Genomic DNA, 12,326 nt, shown 5'->3' with positions numbered 1-12,326 from the left:
TTTTTTTTTTTTTTTTTTTTTTTTTTTTAAAGATTTTATTTATTTGAGAGAGAGAATGAGAGAGAGAGCAGGAGAGGGGGGAGGGTCAGAGGGAGAAGCAGACTCCCTGCCGAGCAGGGAGCCCGATGCGGGACTCGATCCTGGGACTCCAGGATCATGACCTGAGCCGAAGGCAGTGGCTTAACCAACTGAGCCACCCAGGCGCCCCACATCATTTTTTAATATAAAATTTCCACTAGTTAAACTGTATGAGACCTTTAAACTTGGTGACAAGTCCTCATTAGTTTTGCTTCCCAGCACAAGTTGTCCCAAACTCACTTGATTCATTTTCTGCCCCAAATCTAGATTGAGTCATTTCTCCAAGGAGGTTGGAGTGTTTCAGATGTTTCCTACTTTTTCTTTTCAATTCAGAAAAAAAAAAATTATATATATACATATATATATCATATATTGAGAATTATTCAGCTGGTTAAAACAGAGAGTCGCTCAAGTCTTAGTTCACCTACACAGAAATGACTACATCGCTCTACAAAGCTGTGATAAGAACTCTAGCACACCAGGGGTCCATGGAACTGACAGCTCTGCTGCTCTAAAACAGCTTCTGGAAGGGTATGACCAACAAGATCAAGCTGCAGTGTCAGAGGTCTGTACCTCTCCACATTTTCACATTTTCACATTTTCCACTTTTGACATGTAATCAAAATTTAGTGTATTAAGCCATTTGAAATTATTCTTTCCTCATTATGGTTATGGAACCAAGGTAAGGCACAGTTAATGTCATTTGTTTCAGTTTACTTGAAATTTATGTGATCACTTCTTTTGTATTTGACATTTTTAAATGAAAATAGGAAAGCAATTTACATAATCTACATTAAAATTCATATAAGAAGCTATATGTTAGAAGATTTTTCTAGTAGTCCTGTCTCCTCTACCCCACTTCCTAAGCCTTCCTCAAAGGGATAAATTTGTATTGGCTTCATATTTACTCTGCAAGTGATTCTTTATTTTGTCATCTACAAATACAGATAGTTTTGCTTCCTTCTTTAATACTTACACCTCCAACAGCTGATTTTATCTCATTGCATTGGCTAATGCTTCCAATATATATTATGTTTGATAATAGGAACCATAATTTATGGGATTTTTTTTGTTTTTTGTTTGTGTTGTTTTTAACACAGTAGCGAAAATATCATCCCATTTAGTGAGATTTTGCTTTGAGGAATATTAAATAATCATTCAATTTTAATTCACTGAAAAGTTTCCTCTGAAATGGATTTGAATGTGACCAAAGGCTCCTTCAGGATTTATTAGTAGGAATATGCCTTTTCTTCTTTGGCTCCATTATTACAGTTAACCCTTAAACAACACAGGGGTTAGGGGCACTCAAACCTGTGTATTCAAATAACCACATATAACTTTTGACTCCCTCAAAACTTAACTACTAATAGCCTACTGTTAATGGGAAGCTTTGCTGATAACATAGTCAATTAATACATATTTTGTGTATAATATGTATTATATACTATAGTCTTAAAATAAAGTAAGCTAGAGAAAACAAAACAGTATTAATAAAATCATAAGGAAGAGAAAATACCTTTATAATACTGTACTACATTTATTGAAAAGAAAAAAAAAATGGAACATGCAGTTAAACCCCGTGTTGTTCAAAGGTCAGCTGTATAATAAATAAAATTTCCAATATTAACCAATGCTTGCATTTTGGGGATAAATCCCACTGATACAGAAAACATATTCCACCATTTATGAAGACCTGTATTTAGTTATAGTAATTAAGAATTGAACTATGAGTATATTGGTAAAATATTTTAAAAAATGTTCTTTGTTATTTCATTACCATTTCCTCTTAAATGCTCACTTCTGCTTGTCATTGTTTCCTAAAATGTTCATGTATGTTCACTTCTGCTCACTTAGAGTTAGTCACAGGTCTCCACCTTCACAGGGAGTGGGCAATGTAAGGCACATGTAGATATTTGATGAGCAACGAGTAGCTCAGTAATAGGCCCTTATGTTTAGCTGCCTGCTTCCCATTTTTTACCACTCATGTTCCTTCAACTCACAATGGTGAGTAACAGGCTAATAACACTTATTTTCAGTAGAGTCTTCTATTTTATTTGTCATCATCGGCGTGCCAGTGCGGCTTGTCACAACCTCTCTCACACCATTTGACTTGTCCAGGAATGGATCCATTCCAGACTTCATATGTGAAATCAATTCTAAAGCATAATGGCTTCCTTATCCAAATCTCTTCTCTTCCTAACAAGACAGAGAGATATGGGGACAAATAAAAACATAAATAGATGTCAGAGAAAACTAAAAATCACAATTTTAATTTTTTAAAATTTAAGTATAGTTGACACACTAAAAATCACAATTTACATGTACTCCATTCTAAACTCAGAGTCCATCGAAAGTTAAAGGATGAAGAGAGATTGCAGGGGTTTCACAGCATTGGAAATAAGCTATAAAATTTCAATAAGAGTTCCTCCTCACAAAGATAGTACCCTGTCCTGAGTGGGAAGAGCTCAAACATAAAAAGGGTCTAGAAGATCAGATCAACAAGAAAGTCAATAGGAAGGGTGTGGGGGGAGAAAAAATACAAGGGAACAGTTTGGGTCTAGGTACTATAGAAACGCACATATTTAATATTGTTTGGTATACATATAGATATATAATAATTTTTGTAATGAGTCCCAAACCACAGAAGAATCATAAAATAACAGTAGCATAGTATACTATAAATACTTAGAAAATATAAATATACAAGCAAAAAGATGATTTTCTCTATCTTGAAAATACAGTTTATTTTTATTTAGAAAAGCTAAAGGAATTTTTGGAGGTAGTCTAAAAGGAAAAGTTAGACTACTGTTAATATGATCATTTTTTTGTGAATGGGAATATAGTTTTGCTCAAAATCTAAGTACAAATTTGAATTTGGCTTATGGATTTGGGTAAAGATTACTTACCTAGAATGGTTTATATAGAAATTCCTTCAGAATGCCATAGTTTTAGAAATTCACATTAGTATACAGGAACAAATTTCACAGTCAAGAGATTTGAAAACTGCCTGGTGTTACTACCAAGACTGCTGACACTAGATCAAATCAAGTACTTTAGACAAGTGTAAAAATAAATAAATAGATAACAAAATAAATAAATGCCAAAAAACCCTGTAGTTATTTTTACATAGCTATTTTTTTCACTGCCACAAACCATAAATAGATGTATTAGTTAATCCCTGAATATTTTGAGCTTGCTTTCTTCTTCAGGAAAATCTTAAAGTAATTTACTACTCTGTGAAACAATGTTAAGATGCAGTTTATGATCTCATTTTCTTAAAAGCAAAGACATTTTAAATTTGAACAGATCCAATTTATCAGTCTTTTCTTTTATAGGAGAGATGTGGTACCCTATTTATAAACACTTTTTTCAACTTTACAGCCATAGGGATACTTTATAATTTTCTATGCCTTTTTCATATTTAGATTAAGGAGGTGGGGTGAGTTTATAATTTCATTCCAAATGAGGAAGCATCATTTTTTTCAGCTTTATTGAAGTAAAATTGACCAAAAAATGGTATGTGTTTAAAGTGTAAAACTCGATGTTTTCATATATGTATACATTATGAAATGACCACCAAAATCAGGTTAATTAACATATCTGTCACCTCGCATAGTTACCTTTTCTTTCTCTTTCCCTCTCCTTTGTTCTCTCCTTCTTTTCTCCTTCCCTCCCTACCACTTTTCTTTTCTTTCCTTTTTTTTTTCTTTTTTTTCTTTTCTTTTCTTAATTTCTTTCCCATCCTGTCCTGTCCTTTCCTGTGCTTTGCTGTCCTTTCTTTCCCCGTCCTTCCCCTCCCTTTGCCTTCCCTCCCCTCTTCCTACCGTTCCCCTCCTCCCCTCCCCTTCCCTGCCCTTCTTTCTTGGTGAGAATGCTCAAAATCTACCCTCTTAGCAAATTTCAGTGCAGTACATTAGATCTCCAGAATTTATTCATCATGTATAACCCAAACTTTGTGTGCTTTGACCATTATCTTACCATGTAAAATCTTGCAGCCCCTGGCAAATAGCATTTTACTCTCTCTCTGAGTTAGACTATTTTATATTTCACATGAAGTGAGTGTGATTACACATGATTACACATGAAATAAGTCTGGCTTATTTCACTCAGCAGAATGTCCTCTAGATTCGTTTACATTGTAGCAAATTACAGGATTTTCTCCATTTTTATGGCTGAATAATATTCCACACAGACACCCCATTTTCTTTATACATATTTCTGGTGATGAACATTTAAATTTTTACCATATCATGGCTAATGTGAATAAGCAGAAATAAAAATGGAAGTCCAGATATGCCTTCAAGATCTGATTTCAGATCCTTGTTGGGCTCCCTGCTCAATGGGGAGTCTGCTTCTCCCTCTCCCTCTGCCCCTGCCCAAAAGTGAGATTGCTGAATCATATGGTGGTTCTATTTCTAATTTTTTTGAAGAACCTCCATACTGTTTTCCAAGTGGTTACACCAATTTGCATTCCCATCAACAGCTCACCAGGGTACCCTTTTCTTCATATCTTCCCAAACACTTGATATTTCTTTTTCTTTCTGATAATAGCCATCCTAAGAGGTATGAAGTAATATTATTCTTACGGTTTGCAGTTTCCTGATGATTACTGATGTTGAATACCTTTTCATATACACATTGTACAATGTGTGCATTCTTTGGAGAAATGTCTATTCAGGTCCTCTGCCCATTTTTCAATCAAGTTATTTGTTTTTTGACAATTGAGTTGTATGGGTTCCTTATCTATTTTGGATATTAACCCCTTATCAAACAGATGGTTTGCAAATATTTTCTTCTGTTCTCTAGGTTGTCTTATCACTTTCTTGATTATTTCCTTTGCTCTGCAGAAGCTTTATAGATTACTACAGTCCCAATTATATATTTACATTTTTGTTCCCTGTGTTTTTGGTGTCATAAACAAGAAATCATTGCCAAAGCAATGTCAAGATTTCTCTTACGTTCTCTTTCAGTAGTTTTATGGTTTTAGGTCTTATGTTTACGTCTGCACTCCATTTTTAGTTGGTTTTTTTCTATACAGTTTAAGATAAGCATTCAGTTTCATTCTTTTGCTTGTGTATATCCAGTTTTCCCTATGCCATTTTTTGAAGAGATTGTCTTTTCTTTATTGTGCATTCTTGATACCCTGTCAAAGATTAATTGACTTTATATGCATGGGTTTACTTCTGGGCTCTCTGTTCTGTTTTATTGGTCTATGTGTCTATCCTTCTGCTAGTACTACACTGTTTTAATTACTATAGCTTCATAATATATTTTGAAATCATGAAGTGTCAAGTTTGGCCAGCAAACCCTGAGATGGCGAATGAAAATTTACTCCAGACAGCTTAGTAGGAAAAAGGAGAGGGCCTGGGGACCAGATGCTCTAGTGGCGAAAGGCCCTGAGCCAAGCTTGTCTCCACTTTTATTGTGAGTTTTATTGGTACACCAAGTGCAAGAGCAAAACAAGAAGGAGTGTGTAGCTTTAATGATCAGGACAATAACACATGGGGCAGAGTGTGATGGGGACAAGCAGTGCTTGTGACGTGCATGCAAGGCAAGGAGTTCGAGAAGTATGTGACCACCTCAGGTGCCTGTTTTTCTTCATAATTTACACATTTACTCCCTAGATGAGAACCTTGAACCACAGTAAGAATCTGGCCACTTTCATCCAAGAAACTTCAAAGGAGGCCCAGCATTCTGGGCACTCCCCCTTTGCTTTTCAATTAGTCTCCTCCAGAGAGGCATATGCAAGTCAGATTTTATCTATCCAGGCACTGTGAATCCCCACAATGAAGAGTGATGCCTCCAGATTTATTCTTGTCAAGATTGTTTTGACTCTTTGTGGTATTTTGCTCCATATGAATTTTAGGATTTTTTTTTTCTCTAAAGAATGCCATTGAGATTTTGATGGGGATTTCATTGAACCTGTAGATTACTTTAAGTAGAATGGACATTTTAACAATATTAAATCTTCCACGCCATGAACAGGGGATATCTTTCCATTAACCTGTGTCTTTTTAAATTTCTTCTATCAGTGTTTTTTTTGTTGTTTTTTTATTTTATTATTTTATTTTTATCAACATATAATGTATTATTTGTTTCAGGAGTACAGGTCTGTGATTCATCAGTCTTACAAAATTCACAGCACTCACCTTAGCACATACCCTCCCCAATGTCCATCACCCAGCCACCCCATCCCTCCTGCACCCCCTCCACTCCAGCAACCCTGTTTGTTTCCTGAGATTAAGAGTCTCTTATAGTTTGTCTCCCTCTCTGGTTTCGTCTTGTTTCATTTTTTCCTGTCTTCCCCTATGATCTTCTGCCTTGTTTCTCAAATTCCACCTATCAGTATTTTATGATTTTTAGTGTACAGGTTTTTCACTTTGGTTAAGTTTATCCCTATTTTACCCTAGTAAAATATCCTGAGACTGTACTGAATTATTTTATTAGTTCTAGTAGTTTTTTGTTGTTAAATCTTTATTTTTAATTTTGGCAATTTTCAAATGTTATTAATAAGATTCCCTTTCTTAAATACTTAGATATACAAAAACGCATTACCACCATCAACAGGGAAAAAATGCTTTCAGAAATTCTAAAGAATATTTATCAAAATAAATTATCTAATTTATTTATCTGTGTCTTTCAACCACCTACCTATTTGAATGTAAAGATGCCAATTTTTAAATTGAAAAATTTCAAATTATATATTAAAATTATATATCACATTCTATAATTTATAGAAAATTTTACTTAAAGCTTTCATTTGCATAATGTGACTATTTTAAATAATATTTCAAAATATTTAAATATGCAATGACAAGTGAAAATATTTTCCTAAAGTCACCAATTTTATTGATTAACAATTCACTTTATTATCAATAGTAAATTGATAGTAAACTACCAAATATAAGACACTCTAGCTTAAAAGGTCAAATTCATTAAATTTGTTAAAATTTAATGAATATTAAAACTGAAAATCTAAATCAGCAGTTAGCATAATTGTGTACAATATAACAAGAAAAATGCAGAGAACAACTTCACCCAACTTCAGTATACTTAAAAAAAATCGCTGCTTAACCTCTCTTTCTTTTGTTGAAACAACTGTGCAGGACAAGTAATATTTTGTATTTTTTTCATAAAAGTAGTAACAAATATCCATATAATTTTATTTCATGTTAAAGACTTGGTTTAAATCTATTAATTAATTAAAAAGTTAATTAAATCACTAAATACTGCATTCATTAAATGCAAGGGAGCTCATAATGCATGAAATTGTTATTCTGTGTCATTTATTAAGAAAATTAGGGGTGCCTGGGTGTTTCAGTTGGTTAAACCTCCGACTCTTGCTTTCAGTGCAGGTGGTGATTTCAGGGTCCTGGGATCAGAGCCCCGCATTGGTCTCAGTTTTCTACAGGGAGTCATTTGAGAATTCCCTCTCTTGAGCCTTTCCCTCAGGCCCTCCCCCTCTCTCTCTCTCAAATAAATAAATAAATCTTAAAAAAAGACTAGTTTTGCTTTCTCATTAAGATTTACATATTTTTAGCATTTAATGTGCCAGTATCAGAAGGAATTATAAGTTGCTTTAAAATATCTGATAACGATGTTTCTAGAAAGTTTCTAGAATTTTAACTTATAAATAAAATCAATTAAAGGTGAAAATCACAATTCAGATTTGTTGTATAGTTTCCATATAAGTGTGAATACATTACTTGAAGTTGTAAATACTTTTGACAAAAAAATGCCTAGAAATGGAACGGTAATGAATGCTATTCAGATAAAATGAAACAATGCCTATCACTTGCTAAATAAGTCAATACATACGTACATACATACATACATACATATATAATCTCACGCAGGATGATATATGATTTATGCATTTTTTTACTTACTATCTTATGATGACCTTGGGAATATGAAATTTTTAATAAATACTAAATAAAATACCCATTATTCCTGTTCGCTGACATTTTACCCTCTCTGTCATTGGTCATGAAACTATAGGATACATTCACTAGCTTTTTCTATTGCTAGGAAAGATTTTGGTCACTTTAGCAGTATTAATTGTTTCTCCTATGTGGAGTTTTAGATGATACAAACAAATATGTTAGGAATCTGATAAGAGAATGAGATAATTGAATGTGCATTATCCTACATACTTGGTGTTTGGAGTCTATCAAGAATCAGCTTTTACAATTTTCCAAGTTACCTCATTTCCAAACTCTTCTTTTTCATATTTGCTTGAAAATCTGTTGATTTTTTTTTTACTTTATTCCTTTTAGCACTTTGCTAAACATAACCAATACAAACCAACAACCACTATAAGCCTTTTCTCCTAGAATTGCTCAGTATGTGTGATCTGTTTCCAAAATCATTACATTTGATGGTTTACCAAGAGTTTTGCCAGTGCATAAAATTAAATACTTATTTTCCAGCTTAAAGTATTCATTTAAAAAAAAAGTATTCATTTTTTCCCCTATCACCTTACTGGGAGGCCAATATTTTAAGTATTTCTTATAAAAGCACTCACCAGTGATATCTATCTGCATTATTTAGGATATAGTAGAGAATTTGGGAACTAAACTCTCAATGATTCACCACAACAAAGATTTATTTTTTGACTCACTTCTTATGTGCTGCATAGTTCAGCAGCCTTTTGTCTACGGAGTTGCTGAAGTACCCTTGTTGACAGGGCCTCTAAAATATGTAGCTATATCATGTAGAAAATAATTTCTCTGTAGTCACTATGACAGTTGAGCAGACTAGCTCTTGTTTCTGGAACAAGTTCTGAAATGCATCTGCAGGAAATCATACACTCCACTTATCAGTTCTACAGGCACAATTAGTTGTATGGGCAACTAATTTCAAGATAAGGAGAAATACAGAGGAATGAATGCACATTGTATGAACAGTACATGTCTCTGCCACTTGAACCTTAGCTTAAAATCCACATGAAGGGAATAATACTGTTGAGTTTGAAGAAGTCACTAGAGAATTTCTCTGGAGATAATTGTCAGAGTGTTATAAAAAGCACTGATTTGACTAATGCATTGCAACTATGTGTGAAGAACTATGATTTGTAAGAAAAAAAAATTCACAGATGTGTGTCTTTTGGATTTGGGGAACAGGAAGGACTGGCATTTGACTGATGGCAGAAAAATAAAGCTGAGAAGCTTTGGTTATTGACTAAAGTTTTCAAAATAGAAAGAAAGAAAGTCATTATGAAAAGTGAAATGTACCTTCATTAAATGAGAAGACCAAGGATTAGGAGAGTTTCAAATTGGTACATGTACAAAGTTGTTTTTTGTTTGTTTGTTTACATTATTATGTTCTATTCTTCTAAGAAAATGTCCATTTTCTAAATTTTCAAATTTATTTGCTTAGGCTTATATGTATTATCTCTCATAGGTCACTTTGACCAGTGCAGTTTCCATTTTTCATTCCAATATTAGATATTTATTCATAAGAAAAATGTCTAAATGGGAATAAATCATATGCATTGTGTGAGATGTCAGTAATTTGACTTGGGAAATATTTGTGTAGATAGTGTTTTTGAAAGATCAATTTATGTTCCCCTAAAAATTGATGAGAATTAACTCAAGGTACCTGTTTTCTAAAATTCTATACTTAAAATATTTTGTTACTAAATACTGAATTGATAAATGCATTTTTTGTTCCTCAAAAATGATACATTTGATTTCAAATTTTATTAAAACACTGTTTTTAATTAATTTTAATGCATGTATTTATGTATACCACCTGATAAATAACTGAGCATGTGTTATTTTATTACTGATTTTAATTGCTTTAGAATCTATTATATGATTTTTTCAAGACTGTTCAAAACTATGTATATAGCATCACTTTTGTTTGTTAAATGTATTGTTTTTAGCTTGAAAATAAGTTTATACAGTTAGATTTCAATCTTAACTATTTTTTAAAATTTTGTAAGTTTTTAGTCTTAAAATTCCTTGTACACATCGTGTCTTCTGATTGGGCCAATTTAAGGGCATAGAAGTGTTTTCACTCATCATGTGTTATTTTATTTATAACCAGGCTCTTAAGGCTGTGGCAGCACACTAGGTGGCATTAATAAAGCATGTGGTGGAGCAATGTATTTGTTTTCACAGGCTGAAATCAATTCACCTTGAAAGCACTGCTCCTATAGGATGAATAACTCTGGAGATAAGAAGATCTATCCTATTAGCAATGAAAAAATAGCCTCAGAGAGTTATAAATTTAAAAGCAAGTGTGTTTGTTGGAATTCAGTACATCTATACATCTTAAACTGGTCCAGCCATTAGTATTATTAGATGGAGAGTAAGATTCTTTTAGTGCCAGAGAAGCAACCTGGCATTGCCTGACACTAGTGCAAGAGAAGGGAGGTTAAATCACCCAGGTCTGTCAGAAAACTGAAAGGAAAAAAAAATAAAATAAAAAAAAAGGGGAAAAAAAAAAAAAAAAAAAAAAAAAAAAAGTTTGCCATTCAGAAATAAGCAACTCATAAATTTGATGCAATGAAAAGAATTTTCTTTCTAAGGAAATAAGTATACAGGGTGTTATTTGGAGCATTCGAGTATTTTTTTTTTTTTTTTTACTCCTTTCACAGTCTGAATAGAGTCATGAAGAAACTATCAAGATAGTCAGCACTGTCTTGAATATTTCAGCTGGAATGTTACTGTGTCAACATGTATAGATGGTCTTTTCTCTAAACAAATGTCATCATTTTCTAGATTCCTTTCCCACTTTCGATTATTTCCCCAAAGGCATAGCATACCTTGGAGATTTTGTGTGTCTGGTTCCAGACCACCTCAATAAAGTGGATGTTGCAAGAAAGTGAGTAATATAAGTTTTTTTGTTTCCCAATGCATATAAAAGTTTATGCTTACACAGTACTGTAGTCTATTAAGTGTACAACAGCACTCTGTCAAAAAACAATATACATACCTTAAAATACTTTATTGCTAAAAAATGCTAACCATCACCTAAGCTTTCAGTGACTCATAATCTCTGATCACAGATTACCATAAAAAAATATAACAATGAAAAAGTTTGAGGATGCCTGGGTGGCTCAGTCGTTAGTTAAGCATCTGCCTTCAGCTCAGGTCATGATCCCAGGGTCCTGGGATAGAGTCCCATGTTGGGCTCTCTGCTCAACAGGGAGTCTGCTTCTCCCTCTCCCTTTGCCTCTCCCCCTGCTTTTGCACTCACTCTCTCTCTCTCTCTGACAAATAAATAAATAAAATCTTAAAAAAAAAACAATGAAAAAGTTTGAAATATTGCAAGAACTACTAAAATGTGACATAGAGATGCAAAGTGAGCAAATGCCATTGGAAAAATGGTGCTGATAGACTTGCTTGGTGCAAGGCTGCCACAAACCTTCAATTTGTAAAAAATGCAGTATCTGTGAAGTTTAATAAAGCGAAGTGCAATAAAATGAGGTGATATAATATTAGAAATAATGCCTGTAATGTGATCTTAGAAATAAAATCTAAGGGGCAGCTGGGTGACTCAGTCAGTTAAGTGTCTGACTTGATTTTGACTCAGCTCATGATCTCAGGGTCTTGACACAGCCTGGTGTGGGGCTCTGTGCTCTGCAGGGAGTCTGCTTCTCTCCCTTACTGGGCACTTGTGAGAGCCCTGGGTGTAGTATGTAAGTGTTGAATCACTAAATTCTACATCTGAAACCAATATTACCCTATTTGTTAACTAACTAACTAGTATTAAATAAAAACTTGAAATAAAAAATTTTAAAAAATTTAAAAATAAACATATATATGAACATATATATTGTTTTCCTATTTTCAACTTAATCTATATCTACTCTCTTATTATATTTTGTTTTATTCTTCCTGCCTGAAATCTATTCGTTCCAGTTATTTGAAGAATTTGATGTTTAGGCTGTTGATGGTAAATTTTTCTGCTAAAATATGTGTTTAATGTTCTAAATTTTCTTCTCAGTGACACTTTAGTAACAATGCACTGATTTTGATGTTTTATGTTTCTTTTTTTAAGTAAATCACATTTTTCAAATTTTCTTGCAATTTACTCTTTGACACATGAATTATCTACTAGTATATTGTTTAATCTCTAAGTATTTGGATATTTTTGAGATATTCTGTAATTGATGTCTAGTTTCATTCTATTATGTCTGAGATATACTTTGTATGATTTATATTCTTTTAAATTTGTTTAGATACTAAGGTGTTTGCCCAGGAATGTGGTGTATCTTGTTGACTGTCCCATGTACA

This window comes from Neomonachus schauinslandi, chromosome 3 (genome assembly GCF_002201575.2).
Source record: "Neomonachus schauinslandi chromosome 3, ASM220157v2, whole genome shotgun sequence".
Classification (NCBI taxonomy): domain Eukaryota; kingdom Metazoa; phylum Chordata; class Mammalia; order Carnivora; family Phocidae; genus Neomonachus; species Neomonachus schauinslandi.
Note: the sequence above shows the minus strand (reverse complement) of the source record.